This window comes from Vulpes vulpes, chromosome 8, assembly GCF_048418805.1.
Source record: "Vulpes vulpes isolate BD-2025 chromosome 8, VulVul3, whole genome shotgun sequence".
Lineage (NCBI taxonomy): Eukaryota > Metazoa > Chordata > Mammalia > Carnivora > Canidae > Vulpes > Vulpes vulpes.
Genome location: NC_132787.1, coordinates 22,258,700 through 22,271,105, shown reverse-complemented (window position 1 = coordinate 22,271,105; position 12,406 = coordinate 22,258,700). Strand labels below are relative to the sequence as shown.

Below are 12,406 nucleotides of genomic sequence, written 5' to 3'. Positions count from 1 at the left end.
ATGCAGAGTATCAAACTTGCTGAAAAGAGGGGACAAGAGAATTACGATGGGTACATTTCTTTTTTTTTTAAGATTTTATTTATTTATTAATGAGAGACACAGAGAAAGAGGCAGAGACATAGGCGGAGGGAGACCTAGGCTCCCTGTGTGAAGCCAGATGCAGAACTTGATCCCAGGACCCCGGGATCATGACCTGAGCCAAAGGCAGATGCTCAACCGCTGAGCCCCCCAGGTGCCCCACCATGGGTACATTTCAAATTTTTAGTGAGATTGTTTACCTGAAATAAATTCACCAATGATGTCCAGCAAAACAGATAAGTTTCATAAGACTACAAGTAAAACAGATTACTATTAAAAGTGTCATTATCAATAAAAAAGACTAATAGTCCTCCAAAGTAAAACTACCATCTTCTTTATATTCTAATTCTCAATCTGTTCCTTAATGGTTTCATAACGAAATAAAAAGTGGTCATTTGTAAAAGCACTAGATTTGGAGGACACCAAATGAATTATACAGTTTTCAAAGTGAATATTCTGAGTTCACTAGTAGCTAACCAGAAACCAGATGACTTCAAACTATTGAAAAATCATCCGTAATGCTCACAAAGGATTTAACAATTTCAGTGAATCCTTTTACTATACTCTGCACGTAAGATTTCCATTACAGCATAACTTTTCAATAAGTTACCACCTAAAGTTTTAAATAAACTCTTTTTCCTTCACACCTGTGACACAGAGTTATATTTCTAGGTTTTTTTCTTTCTATTCCAAATTAACACTTTTAGAAAAAACTGATATAATGAATCTGATATTCTACTGAAATTAAGCAGTGGTCATTGCCATTTTGCAAGCAAGATGTCCAAGATAAAAAGATAAAGTGCCAACCCCTTAAATGTAGTAGAGTCACTGTTGACTTTGGAACTCAGAACCTCTAGATCCTGGATATGGAGATAATTCGATGTTAATTTCTCACATATATAACACAGTTTTTGCTGCTACATGGAGCACTGGCTCTTTATAACAAATACCCTACAGATCTTTAATTGGTAGTTAGGAAACATGCTTTTCCTAATCATCGAGTCTCTTTTAAATATTATATTTTTAAATACTCATTTAGGGAAACTAATGAGATAAGAAATGAGAGGATAAAGAAGGTATGTTGTTTTCAAAATTAAAAATTTCAGGACATCAGTCCAGCAGGCATAAAACAACATCAAACAAATAACTAGATAATCAAACAATAAAAGCAAACTAGAAATAATATGAAGGCTTTTTTAGAAACTATTATTGCACATATGCAATAATTACTTCCATCAAGACTTTTATTATACATTTGTTTTTATGGAATCATAATGCACAAGTGCATGCTATTGTTTAAACACATTCACCACATACCCCATAACAGAATATGATGACAATATGTATTAAGGATAATACAGAAAATGTGGCTAAATGCATTCTGTGTTATGGTTCCATAATACAGCATGCAAATGGTTCTGACTAAGCAGACACAGGAGACAGCCGTTAGTGCACACGCTGTGAATGTATATTATGAATAATGCATAAAACTTGGCTAAATCCTAATGAGTCCATTGACATCCTATGGGGTCCAAAGGAGGCTCAGATCCCAAAGCATGGCCCTGGCACATTTCTATCCACCAATCATTATAAAAAACAATACCATGAAAACAAAGGACATTAAACAACATGAATGCACTCTCATTCTGGGTAAAGCTTTTGAAATAAGCACAAAAATTAGAAGAAAGTTTGAAAGGAGAACTACAAGTCCATCTTACATCATCACCCCACTTACAGTTTTTCAAAATTATCTACTGCAATTTAAATAGGACAAAAGCTGCAGTTGAAGGTTTGATGTTATTTCTTTTCTCTGATTTTCTTCAGGGAGCTGCTATTACAAGGAAGATCTAAGCAATCCCTAAGAAAAGTGGCCAAACTCTTAGACCATGGTGGTAGAAAGTCTTCCTGCTTTGAATGAGAAATGCTTATGAAATGAATTATAGCCAATTAAATAAGGAAATAGATATAATGTGTCTGAAAGCAGTCTTTATGGTAGAAACTCCTTAAAATTCTAGTTTTTACACAGCTTTTTAAAGAATCAAAAAGAATGCCATGAGCATATCACTTGCAGCGCATAAAAAAAAAAAAATCAGTATTTTTTCCCAATAGCCATTAAATAGTCCTTGAGAGGAGAAACTATGTCTATTATCTCTCCCTAAATGGGTGTACCCCAAGATGAACACCTATACGAACATGTTCAATGTGTTCACTGAGCCAAAAATGCAGAGCTGAACAAGCTGTGTTTGAGATGCAGAAATTAAGTATGTGACAGAAGCCTGTGCACCCAAGCCTCTCCTTGGAGTAGGAGTGGGAATGCAAGGACAGCTGCTCCTTCGTGGTGCTCCCAGGGGGGTGTTCCCAGGGGCGGGTGGGAAATGGGCACTCTGGGAACACATCCCCAGAGAAGAGTGAAGAGGCGAGGGCTGGCCACTTGGGGAAGCGGCAGGCCAAGAAAAACCCTGCACTCTCAGAAAACACACAAGAGCCAAAGGCTGAAGTGGGAGCAGGAGATAAAGTTCTGGGGAAGGAGTTCTTCCCGGATTTGCCTGGCTCCCTGACATTCTCCCATCCGTTCACCTGGTACAAGAACCAGGCACAGTCCAGGCAAAGGCTGCAGCTGGAAGCTGCCACAGAACCTAAAGTGTGGAAATGTAAAAATATCTCCATCACTGAATTGTAAAACCGCAGGTCATTTACCATCCACATTTGGGTTCAAATCAGTTCCCAGGCGTAGTTCTAATGGCAATTTAGCCTATATGCTGTGAAAAGAAGGCTTGCTGCAAGACCCCTTCTGCAAAATAATATTGCTATTATTTTCCCATCCCTAACTGCCAGAAGAGCCAGAAATTCTAACTCTAATAAACGTTTATGAAAAAACAACCCTTCATACGCTTCTATTTAAAGTACAAATACTCCTGGGTATAGTTAAGTAAAAAAAATAATAATGATAAATTTGTATTGCTTTCTTTTGTGAAAAGAACTAGGACAATAAGGGAGCCTAGAATGTTTGGGCTAAAGATGGAACACACTGTCAGATTAACTTTGCTTGCTTTTCCAGTTGGACTGATGCTGGCATGACCAGGGATTCTGTGATGAGGAATTAAGACTCTCAGCAGACTTTTAAAAGTTTAAAACTTTCCCAGTACCATGTTATTATGTTTGTATTTACACCTGGGTAAGCGCTGTCACTGTTGCTAGAGCATGAAGTATGAAAATCATACAGAAAAATAAAGTATCTGTTATAGCCACTTCTGCTGTTTTCCCTGTTCTAAAATTTGCCTCATAGCAAGTGCAAGAGAACAAAGTTCTGTTCCCGATATAACAATTCCATAAAGCTATTCTGCTTTTGAAAACCATTCTCCACCAGGACTTGTCCTAGCTACTCTATAAGCAACTGACAATCGCTTCACTCCCCAGTATTTCTTCATCCCTCCCAGATGCCACCAAAAGAATCAGAGAAAGTCTGTCAGTAGCACTTTGTTTCTCAGCAGGACGCTGTACTGTTTGTGATATCCATTTTGATACAAACCTAAATTAGGCCTCTGGAAATAGGTAATGCATAAAAAGAAGCATTTTGTGTCACCAAATTATTATTATAGGTTACTGTTAACCCTTGGAAGATAGAGGTGAGCTCTGCAGCTCCCCACTGAGGTGACTATTTGTCATGAAATCACAGGCCCTACCTCAAAAGATGTTTCAGGTGAGCTTCAGATAAGGTAAACTATCTGGTTGACCTATAGGATTCTGATAGCTAGTTTAAGTGGGGAAGCTATGAGAAATGCCAGTTAAACAAAAGGATCAGCACAGCATGTAGAGCCAGCAGTCGGCTAGCACAAGTTTAACAGCTGACAGAGCCTAGAGATGGAGGGAAATGAAAACGAATCAGGATATTTTACTATCAGACAGATTTAAGAGCCTTTGAAAGTTCTCCCCACAATGACATGCAGAGGGGCAAAAGTTCAGAGCTACAACTATTTTTTTAAAGGTTACTTGTGATCGAACTATTAACTAGTCACGTGGAGCTAATAAATTAGAATATAATAAGTTGAATATTGAAAATGCTGAATATCTCTTCATATAGTTCAGATGGTAAATAAATTTTGTTTTTGAAATTCCTTGCATATAAATTTAAATTTCTGGTCCATAATTAAGATTCACAGAAATCTAAGAACTGACCCTAAAACTATCCCAGCATTATAATCCTAGCACCAGTTCTTGAAAACATTCGGCATTTGACCTTTTCTAATTTAACCTCTGTAATATCTGATTCTCTTATTCTTCTTTCTTCATCACATTAAAATAAGCAGCATTCACAATGTTAATAAGTATAAACACAACTGAATTCGAGGATCCAATCAAAGACTACTTTCTATTAACCTGTAACCTGAAGGAACCACACAGAACATGCATGACATCTTCTTATCTTTTAGTACAACTCAGATCACTTTCTGATTAAAAATTGTACAAGAGTCATCATGTCACACAATAATAACAGCTTTTTCTTCTTCATGCATTTTTATTCTGTGTTTTGGTAAAAATTATCACATGTGCCTGGCTTATCTCATTAAAATAAACAGACACGACTGAGTTCATATCTCTTGAGACACAGTAAACACAATGCAAAATGTAATTCCTCAAATTGGAATAACATATTTACTGAATAAATAACTGAATAATTAAAGCTTCTTCAAAGTGAGTATCATAGGCTTATGGTGAAGAGCAACAAAATTATTCTGCAACTGGTATCATGGAAAAAAATAGCTAATAAGAACAACTAAAGTTTTATAAGGAGTTTAGTCGACTATGGATACCAGCCAAATTTTGTAGCTGCACCAGAGCTTTTAGCTGAGTTGCTAAATTTGAAGGCAGGGTAAATGTTCTTCTCCCCTTTCCTAGACACAACCCATAAAAAATAGGTTCTTTTTAATGTCTAAGAATGCTGTTTAAGTCTCATTCTAGTCAGCAACAAGATCTTCAGTCTCAGAAAAGCCTAGTCAATCGCAATAAGCTACAGTATATAACATTTTAACATCAAAAGTCCTGGAGTCCCTCACTTTAGAGTGAGGCCATCATTCGATCCCAATACAATCTCACTCAAGGAATTCCGACCAGCTAATTGCTTGGCATCCTCAGGATATCCAGATATCATCTGAATTCCAGCTACTGAAATTAAATCCCCTATGTTTCCATCTCCTAAAATAATTCCTCAATTCAAATATTCAACAGCATTACATCTGGTCATAGTTAAAGCACCTCACTGTTGACAAGGCACTTTCTTGAAAGTTTCTGCAGGCTGTGTCACACATCATACATACCTGTGAGGTCCATTCCCAGGGAAGTTGCTTTTGCTGTAGCTTCCTCCTTAAAAATATTCCTACACCCATGCTGATTTTGTATCTGTTCAGTTCAAATTTAGATTCATTGGTACTTTTCCATAGTTACATTTCTTGCTCAGTTGATATGTCCTTTTATTTATTCTGAAGTTTTCGATGTAAGACAAACAGGAATACCACCTTCTAAAATTACTACTATCCTACCATCCTCTGATGGAACATTAGTGGGAAGCAATATTCTCCAAAGCTATGAAGCATACACTGCCCTAAATTACATTGCAGTCGCTGCCCTGAGCTCACACATTTTTGAATAGAAAGGCTCCCAGGGATCTCTCTGTACTGACTGCATTTACTGCTTTAAAATATTTTTAACCCAGACGCTGAAGTGCCAGCCTTGCAGTTCCTCATGCTAATCCCAGCTTGGGTGGCTGTTCTTAAGGGAAAGCATTCAAAACATTGTAACAGTGCATCAACTTTGACCCTTTTCACTTAAACATGAGACTCTTAAAAAAAGTTTGAATTCCAGAGGGAATCACTGAACTTTGACCTGCTTAAAATTAGTTTTGTTTTAGTGCCTTCATGGTGACTCAACAGGCCAATTTTCCAGACACTTAAGATGTTTCTGCCCCCTGAAGATTCCAGTTCAAGTCCACAGCTATGTTTGCTGGTCAGATCAGAACACTTTGTCCCAGGGTTTCAAGCAACAAATTCCCAGATCTCCATCTCTTTGCCAGATGTTGGCATTAGTTGGTATTAAACTGGATCTAAACACACACACACACACACACACACACACACACCACACACAATCAGAGGGCAGGCTCTATTTTTCTTTTCTTTTTTTTTTTCACATACAGCCTTTTAGGAGACAAAGTTTTCCACTCAAAATTCGGTCATGGAGAAATGTTTATCAGGATTATATAAACATTACTTACTAGCATAACTCCTACAAGAATAAAACTCCTAACTTTTGGTAAGCAGTACTATGCTACATTTATAATACAAGCTTTCTGAATCTACTTTTCTTAATAGGGAACAAAAAAGCTATGGGGATTTTATTTTCCAATGTATTACAGATTTTAAATTCTTCAGTGAACAATTATATGGCAAATGAATATTATCACAATATTAAAAACTCCTTCAATGGAATTTGAAATTCCTTTTGAATTTCAAAATTCTTTTTGAAATTTCTTCAATGGAATTTCAAAAACAGTATTTGTTGTGAAAAAACTCATGGTAATTAATAGGTAAAATAAAGTCACCAAAGAACTAAAGGTGTAGTACAATTCATTCAGTTTTTGTATCTCAAAACGGCTCCCCATTTTAGCTAAACTAGTTTTTGCAAAAACGAAACAACACTCAATTATATTAATGCAATGTAAGATGCCTAAAGAAGGAAGTAAATATTAGTCTAGAGCAATTCCTGCATAAACTCTGTGCTTTAAAATTTTTAGACTAGTCAAGGAGAAAGGCATTCAGGAAAAGAAAACCCATTTAGTACTACAAAGCCAGAAAAAAAGAAATGTTATCACAGTTAGTTAACCAGGATAAAAGAAAATGTATAACACAAATTAGTCTACAAAACTTACATATCATGTTAAACAAGAAGACTTTATTGTCTCCAAGACATTAGTTAGTGATACTGGAAAGTAGCGCAAAAGTGAATATGAGACCTTCATATTCAAACATTGCTTTGCACTTAAATCTATCAATTTCCAAGAGTAACCGATGACATTCTTGAAATGCAGGCATTTGATCCCTATCGTTAATGCCCAAAGCTGAAAGTTAGAAGCTGTAGGGTACAGTGTCACAAAAACTGACCATAGAAAAAAATTTTCGAATTATTTTCTCTCCTATTAAACAGCACTAATTCCAAAACACAGAAAATAAAAACTACTCACTGAGTCTCTCTGGCAATTACTTTCATTTCCTACCCATGTAAGAACAAACACAAAAAAAAGATATTCAGATAGGATAAGTGGTGAGCTTTTGGATATGTACATTACCACTTCATTTTTATTTTATTCATAAACCATTTGACACATAACATTGCATGAGTGGTACTGACTGGCCACAGATTCCTTAAATTAAGAAAATATTTGGAATTCAATTACTTTACATTTCAAGCACATGTAACTGCGTTCTTTAATGATGATTAAGAAAACAAGCATTAATTGTTTTAAAAACTGAGACAATTACTTATGTGAAGTCAACTAAAATGAAAATTTCAAATGATACCAAATCACACCGCCAAATAATGTGAAAATAAGTATGAATTATGTAAGATGCTAGTGAAAACACATACTTACAGATAAGACAGTGAATGGTAGTATTTAAATAAAATTATACAGAGACATTACTATGTAGAGACCATTATCTGAAGAATCTACCAACATAGGATTAGTACTCCAGTTGCTTTAATCCTTTAATTGTCTTAATAATAAAATATGCTACTAATTGTGTAAAGTATTTTGGCCTTGCATTCCAAAAGACATATTTGCATTTTTCTTTGTAAACATTGTAAAAACTATTATACAGTGTCATTAAAAAGTAATGTGACTGGTTTTTATACAAAAGTACTATGTCATCTAATGTTACTTCCCTTCATAGTGGTCCCCTTAGAACACAACTCACCCTAAAGATCAGCCATCAGCCACAGACAGTATTTCTACCACCTTCTGAAAAGTGCTTTCTAAGTCTGTAACACACACACATGCATACACACTTCTAAATATCCTCAATGGTGACAAATTTCATAATTTGAAAGTCAATTTTAACCATTTTCATCATTTCAGAGAGACATTTATAGCCAACTCTGGTGAATAAAAAAAGGATGATGAATCTTGGTATAAAATACGAATAGAAAGTAATGAGATGGATGTTTTAGTCAGGCTTGCAAATGATTCAAAAGACAATTCTGAGAGGAAGTTTTCCAAAATGTTTTGAACAAGGGCATCATTGGAATCAGGGTTTTGCTTCTCTGGGTGACAATTTTGAAAAACAACATTAATATGAATGCATAAATTATAGCACAATTGTTGTTTTTAAAAATCAAACTCGGTACTTTTCACTCATACTCTGCAAATATGAAATAGGCAGATATGCATTTTCATTTAGATGATTATATATGTACGTTCTGAAGCGTTCTCTGGGAAAACTAACCCCAGAGGTAAAAGTAACTATATAATCCCGTTATATACAATATAAACTTAACTCTTGATCTTTCAAAAACGAACAAAAATCTTTATTTCCATAGTCATATATTTACATCCAACCCCAATCTGTGGGCTTCTATTAACTTTTTTCTCTCCTATATACAGTCAAAACCTAACAAGAGCTCACTGTGGGATTATGCACAAAAACTGCAAATTTAAACAAGGTGCGATCGTATACTTTTTCACACATTATTGTATCATGCTGCACCAGAACACTAATGTATGCACAGTTCCAAAATAGCTTGGGCTATTACTGCACAGGCTTGAAAACTACTGAAATCCCAATAAGAGCACTTTTCAAAAACTGTTCCTTCATTATTGCACACTAGTAAAGGTTGCTTGTGCTATTTGTATTTTACAATAGAAAAAAATACAGAAATGTCTATGATATTGCCTCTTAATTCTGAGGTTTTACTTATTAGAGTCTTTGTAGTTATAACAGTTGTTTCATCAATATAAATATGACAATGGGACTCAATACTATTTAATCGACTCAATTATGGAACAAGTGTGCTTTTTTCCTTATGCTGCCCTACTTTCTTTTAAGTTGCATTTGAATTATTGATGAAGTTGCAATAAAGCATTTCTTTGTTACACATAGTTAGAAGTAGAGAATGCTTCATGGTTAATTTTTAGACCGATAGTGATAAAATAAACACACTTGTTGTCCTTTCAAAAAAAGTCAATAGCATGGTACAAGCTTAAAAGATTGACTTTTCCTTTTTTTTTCTGTTGTCTTGAAAATATGTTGTGCTGAAATCATGAATATAACTACAAATATAAAAGAAGAAAGTGGTAAGCAAAGTACACTATAGGAAATACAGGTCATCCAAGTCTTCCTAGGTATTAAAAAGATTTACACCTTTGATAAACTTAGGTTCTGTTTTTTGTCAAGTATTTCGAGGACTTATTTAATTGTGTAACAGAATGAGACCCCTCAAAACAGTAGAATTTTGAGGGGTCTCATTCTTGGGAACAGGAACAACATTTCTTATTTAGACTTCCTAACCACTACATAACTGATGCTCCATCCATTTCATCTTCCAAACAACAGCCAGAATGATCTTTTTTTAAATTTTTTAATAGATTTTATTTATTTATTTATTTGAGAGAGAGAGAGAACAGGAGGGGAGGGGCAAGGCATAGGGAGAGGGAGAAGTAGGTCCTGGCTAAGCAGGGAGCCCCATGAGAGATGCAATCCCAGGACCCCAGGATCATAACCTGAGCTGAAGGCAGATGCTTAACCAACTGAGCCACCTAGGTACCCCCAGAATTATCTTGTTAAAATGCAAATCTGAATCCTTTAGTTTGCTCTTGCTTTTTTGATAAAAACCCCAGATCCTTAGCAATATCTACAAGACCCTACATGAGACAACTCCTGCCTCCTCCTCCAGGCTCATTCTTTGAAATTTTGTCCTTCTTCTCTGTGCCCCAGCCACTCTGGTCTCCTTAATTCCTCAATATTGCAAGCTGTAGCCCACATCAGAGCTTTGTTTTTTGTTTGTTTTAAGATTTTATTTATTTATTATGAGAGACACACACACAGAGAGAGAGAGAGGCAGAGACACAGGCAGAGGGAGAAGCAGGCTCCATGCAGGGAGCCTGATGTGGGACTTGATCCCAGGACTCCAGGATCAGGCCCTGGGCTGAAGCCACCCTCAGCCAACCGCTGAGCCACCCGGGCTGCCCCACCTGGGCTGCCCCACATCAGAGCTTTGTAAATGTTGTCCCATATTCCTTATTCACCCATACCTTCTCCACCTAGTTCCTTCCCCTTACCTCTCTTCATATCCCAGGCAAAATGTCTCTTCCTCCTGGAAGCCTTCTATGACTTCCAAAATAAATCAAGCTACCCTATAATATCTCCTTATAATTTCCTATACTCTTTTGCCATAATGCACTTCATAGTAGTTATTATTAATACCATAGCACAACTTTCTTAGCCAACCTACATTCACCAAGTTACCAGAGTCAGCAATGTGCTCCATTCCTTCTCTGAAACAAACTATTGACAATAGCACCCTAATGGCAAAGGGCTACTCTGCACAGCCGCACCTCCTCACTCTAACCACTGTTACTGCCTGCTTAATCCAAGTCTGTTTATGTCATTTCAACTTCTTATTGTAATTGGGTAAATTCATTAGATATTACATAACGAATAAAATATGGGGGCAAAATGTTTTTAGTGGCACTAGATCAAATGTTTTGGAAAAAATAAAGGCAAATTATTTTTAATAACCACTTCATAAAACTAGAATAAAAATAAAACAAATCTACACAAACTCTGCATTTAAATTCCTTGCCAGATGCCTTTAAGTTTTCCTGCCATTTTTAGTAAATAAAAAAAAGTCATAAAATATATATCATGGGTGTAACTTACCCAAGAAGATGACAAGGATCATCACTCATGGACCTACACATCAATTAACTGGCAAATTCATAAACAGTGAAACACTGATATAGCATATTGTTTAAAATACTCAAATATTTAAAATAGATATCATTTCTTTAGTATTCTATGCTTATATGATTTTTTAAGTTAATAGTCCAGCTACCAGTCATAGTTACAATGAAGAGGAGAACATCCCTCTATTCTATTTGTTGACACAATTAGATGATTAACCTCCAACTTTCTCACTTGACTGGAAGCTTCATAAGGGCAGGGATCAAATCTCTTTTGCTGATTGTAACCCCATTACTCAACATTTGTCACATGTGACAAAGAATAGATTTGCAGTAAAAACATTTTAAGTGAGTAAATAATGGTTAATATTAGCCAAGCTTAACAACATTGTTTATTTCAAATTATTATGATCAACATGCAAATAACTGTAAGGAGAATGAGAGCAAGTATGAATATAATCACCTGGAGATTTCAAGGCGCAATAAGTCAAGATAATACATGCCTAATAGATCATCTGTATGTACATTAAAAAAAATCTTGATTTTTAAAATTATTTTTAAAAATAGCATTCTCTACCACAGGGAAGCTTCTGCCTTTTAATTTACAAACTATCTTTAAGATAAGTTTTCCTTAGGAATCCAGCCATGATGACCATATCCTTATTAAGACTTCTGTATAGTAGTTCCAAATCTGGCTACCTTTTAATTTTATCTATAATGAAAAGTAACAATTATGCTACCTGAAATGTATTTGCCCCTTCCTTCGAGAAATTCAAAGCAGCCAATATCTTATAAGCACACTGGTAAGTATAAAAATGAGAACACAACTAAAATGAATTTTTATTAACAAAATAAAAGATATTCATAAGAAAGCTAAGCTATTTGACATTAAGACACAAAACGAATCTGGGATAATTCCTTTAAACTGGGCTGAGTTTTGTCAGAAAAAATTATTATAAACATTAAAATTCCAAAAGGACATGAAGGAACTTACTACACTTATGAGAGATTTTATATTTTCAGGTTCTCTGTTGCTGAGATGATATAAATAATGGTATCTTTTAATGATTGCACATAACTGATTCATTAGTTTATGAATCAGAGAAAAAAACAAGTAAAAGCATTCTGAAATATAAAGCAGCATATGGGTCATAATTATAGCCAGATATACACAGAGGTAATGGGGTCAGTGTGGTCCCAACCTTTTAGTTAATTTTGAGGAATTGTTAAACAGGAGGAAATGCTAAGTCATTATGACCATAGCTAGCACACACAGAAACACACACACACACACACACACTCCATGATTTTTTTTCCCTCCATGATTTTTAAAATATTTTAAAGCATCACAACTGTATTCTAAAACCTAATCTATTT

The 12,406-nt window shown here is 35.3% G+C and overlaps 1 protein-coding gene across 31 annotated transcripts in view; it reads right to left on the bottom strand.

The window, feature by feature from the left end:
* Positions 1-12,406, bottom strand: part of SOX5 (SRY-box transcription factor 5) — a 995,306-nt gene that overhangs the window by 961,883 nt on the left and 21,017 nt on the right. For 3 of the 31 annotated variants that reach the window (XM_072765738.1, XM_072765746.1, XM_072765771.1), the window contains exon 1: positions 5,394-5,847. The exons of 25 other annotated variants lie outside the window; for them this stretch is intronic. The gene's annotated coding sequence lies outside the window, so the exon portion shown is untranslated. Of the gene's footprint in view, positions 1-5,393; positions 5,848-12,406 lie in introns of those variants that run through there. 3 more of the 31 variants (XM_072765740.1, XM_072765750.1, XM_072765760.1) reach the window with 1 other exon arrangement.